Genomic DNA, 3,972 nt, shown 5'->3' with positions numbered 1-3,972 from the left:
GTTAAATCTAATTGGTCCAAAGCTTCAATTAGTTTCATTGTGTCCTTGTTTAGTTTCTGTTTTCCTGATCTGTCCATTGAGGAAAGTGCAGTGTTGAAGTCACCCACAATTATTGTGTTAGGTGCAATGTGTGCTTTGAGTTTTAATAAAGTTTCTTTTATGAAAGAGGGTGCCCTTGCATTTGGAGCATAGATGTTCAGGATTGAGAGTTCTTCTTGTTGTATTTTTCCTTTGACCAGCAAGAAGTATCCCTCAGAGTCTCTTTTGATGACTTTGGGTTGAAAGTCAATTTTATCTGATATTAAAATGGCTACTCCAGCTTGTTTCCTGAGACCATTTGCTTGTAAAATTGTCTTCCAGCCTTTTACTCTAAGGTAGTGTTTGTCTTTGACCCTGAGGTGTGTTTCCTGTAAACAGCAAAATGTAGGGTCCTGTTTACGTATCCAGTCAGTTAGTCTGTGTCTTTTTATTGGGGCATTGAGTCCATTGATGTTAAGAGATATTAAGGAATAGTGATTGTTACTTCCTATCATTTTTGATGTTATTTTTTAAATTTGATTGCTTAACTTCTTTTGGGTTTGATGAAAGGTTACTATCTTGCTTTTTTCAGGGTGAAGTTTCCCTCCTTGTATTGGTGTTGTCCTCCTATTATCCTAAAAATATGGAACGCTTCACGAATTTGCGTATCATCCTTGCGCAGGGGCCATGCTAATCTTCTCTGTATCGTTCCAATTTTAGTATATGTGCTGCCGAAGCGAGCACGCAAGTTCCTCTTTATTCTTCTTCTGTAGGAAGGGAAAATCATTTAGGCCACTGCTTCAAACCTTGGAAGCAAATTCTTGTCAGCCAAGATATTAACCAAATGTAGTTCTGTTAAAGTCTGACATCTCAGTGTAGGGCCTGTATCCCTGGTGTGTTGAAAATCCATTATTCTACTTTACTCATTTCCTGCTTTCAGTAAGCTAGGTCTAAGTCTTCTCAGTATGCCACTCCATTGTGTGTGTGTGTGTGTGTGTGTGTGTGTGTGTGTGTGTGTGTGTATTTGTGTGTTTGCTTCATATGCACATTGCATGTGGAGCACTTTTATTAAATAACACACTCGACTGAGACAGCACAAGAGAGTCCTGGAAACAGACTGAGTAGGTGACACAGACTTCTGCTGTCTCCATGCTTCTCATACTGACTTTCTTTGCCAAGTAGCTTAGATATTCTTCCAAGTATTCCTTTTGTAATTCCTTTTTCAGCTCCTCATCTCTCTTAAAAACTTGTTTTGTCCTCTGCAATACCAAACCAAAATGGATAATTAGAACAGTTCTAATGTCAGCAAAAAGACAAAGAAAATAAGTTGGTAGGGGCATCAGTATCTCAGGCATGACTTGAACCCCATTCCCTGCCACCCTGTCCTCTGTACTGAAATCCTGAAGGAATATTTCCTTCATTCAATCTAGTATCTTCATCTGTGGCTTTTCTGTGAGTAGCCTTGTACTACTCTGTAGATTTTTGGTCCCCCACATTGAGAATGAAAACGTACCTTGAAGATATTTGATCTTCTAAAATTCTCTAAAATCTCTTAGTACTTTTTTTCTGAGGGGATTTTTTCGAGAGTCTTAACAGAATAGAGCAGAGAGAAAGCTGTGCAAAGAAAATTATATGTCTAAATGAGGACCTAAGGAAATCTGGCCTCTGTATACTTGGTTTCACATGTTTCTCATATTTAAAAAGGCACACGCTGACATCCCACATCCATTTCCATACCTTGGCCTGGAAAGAGAATATCCACAGTCTTCCATTAAAATGGCACATTCAGCAAACATTCAACTGTCAATGGGCATTGCTAAAGTGGCCTAGTGCCACTCTCACCTCAGCACTCAAGAGGAACCAGATGGATCCACAGAAATTTGAGGAAACTGGTTGTCCTCATAAATTTGAAACTAGAAAATACAGTGTTCACAATCTTCCATTCCCAATCACAATATGAATCTTTGTCCACATAGAAGGTTTGTATATTGCTTACCAGGAGTGCACAACCTCATCAGATGTCATTAGGTAATGACACTAGATACCGAGGGTGATTAGTTCCTGGAAGTGCTGTGCTGTTGGCACCTAGTCAGATGCTACACCGAAAGATGCTGATGAACTGCTTCAACCCTCAGGTCTGTCCAAGATTCAAAACAGATTCACAACCCTGCCAGAAACTCTGCTTAAGAAGAGGATAAACTCAGACTAGGAAACCTGATGTCTGGGAATTTATATGACTCCTTAGTAAGAGTGATTTATTTTTTGGAAAAGAAAAGAAATAATGGGAGATTTACTATGATCTCAAGAGAATGCCTTTATTTTGCTGGAAAGCACCAGTGGAAACCCAAAAGAAACTTTGTTCTAGGAGGTATAAAACAAGGATAATGCAAACTGTGGAACCTGAGCTCATCTGTAAACCTGAGCTTTATCTTTGTAGACAGGAAGTGTTATATCTGCTCATCACACAGGCTTCAGAAGGTCAATGAAATCATATCCATAAAACCCCTCCCCAGTGTCTGAGCTCCTCAGAGTCACGTGTATCTATCTCCTTATATTCTGTTTCACCATTCAGGGCCTCTTATGGTTGGTGAGACTTTTCTACCATCCCCTTACTATAGGTAAAGCACACTTGTCATTGAGGCTGTAATAGTTATTTTCTGGTGACAGCTCTGCTTTCTACTTTTTATTCTGACTACCCAATATGATGACCATTTTGAAAAAAGCCTAACTGTGCTTAACCACACTGACCCCAAGTAGTCCACAATCCTCTGGTGACTGTGGAGCTCTAGGAAGCCTTACTTCTCTCCCATGGAATTCACTGAGCTTGGCTACCCATCAGAGACAAGCCAGTGATTTCTTGAGAGGAGATTTGGAAATCAAAATACCTACCAGGTCAGATACACCCTGTTTTCTGGTCCCCTTTTTCTTCCACTATGATCTGGATCATGTGTGCACAGGTTCAAGAACTAAGTCTACTACCAATAATATTCCTTATTCATGATACCACCACCTTTGGTCCTCATGTCTTTGAATTGCAAGAAAAAGCCTGTGTGTGAGCTGCCAGAAATCTGATAAAGAGATGGCAGCCTCAAGTTCCATAGCTGTCAGCCAAGGAGAGAACCCTTAATAGAACAGCAGGTTGAACAAGGGAAGAGTTCCAGGAAAGGAGTAGAAACCGCAGGTTCTCATGTGAGGAATTTGTGAGAGAGCACAAAGGCGGCTTCTCCTTGTCCACATTTTTCCAGTTCGGCTGCCATTTAGAAGACGTTTTTCCTCAGGCTCATGTAAGAAGCCAACAAAGAATCGTTGTTGATTTCATTGCTCTGCTCTAGCGCACTTAAGATTTGGAATCTCTCTTGTGGAGGTAGAGTGACATCATGGTGTCTGAGGATGTTCTAAGACAGAAAAAGAAAGACAGGAAAGATCAAAATCATTGGTCGGGCCTGCTGCAATTCCAGATCTCTAGCACACGTGCACATGCATGCACATAAACAGACACACACACAAACACAAACACACACACACACACACACACACAGGTCTGTGCATCTGTATTGCTGCATGTTTGTATTGGATTCACAGATCTCTTTTGCTAAGGAAATTAGAGTGAATAGAACCTCACATGTGGTGATTGAGTTTTATGAATTTGGTAAATAATCCCACCATGGGATTTCCTTATAATGGTAATCAAGTGGTAGGCTTGGGATTGGGATGTCTCTCCCCATTAAAAATGTAATGCACAAGAGTTTTTAGGGAATGTTCAACTTTAGGAGCTGTCTTACAAATAGCCTATTTATTGAAATGAGAAACAAAAAACTTCGCATAGCTATGAGTGGATTTTTTACACATAGGAGGGTAATGCATTTTCATGACCATGAGGAAGGAAAACTCAGTTTCTGCTCTCTAAGAAGTTCAGAGGAATGGATACGGAAAATGTGGTACATTTAATGGAGT

General features: G+C 40.2%; 1 non-coding gene across 1 annotated transcript; it reads right to left on the bottom strand.

Moving 5' to 3' along the window:
* Positions 1-655: 655 nt before the first annotated feature.
* LOC127677049 (U6 spliceosomal RNA) lies at positions 656-762 on the bottom strand. Its single transcript, XR_007976452.1, has one exon. It is a non-coding gene; the product is annotated as a U6 spliceosomal RNA (small nuclear RNA).
* Between the last annotated feature and the right edge of the window lie 3,210 nt (positions 763-3,972).

Source organism: Apodemus sylvaticus, chromosome 1, assembly GCF_947179515.1.
Source record: "Apodemus sylvaticus chromosome 1, mApoSyl1.1, whole genome shotgun sequence".
NCBI classification, from domain to species: domain Eukaryota; kingdom Metazoa; phylum Chordata; class Mammalia; order Rodentia; family Muridae; genus Apodemus; species Apodemus sylvaticus.
Note: the sequence above shows the minus strand (reverse complement) of the source record. Positions and strands in the feature narration are given on the sequence as shown.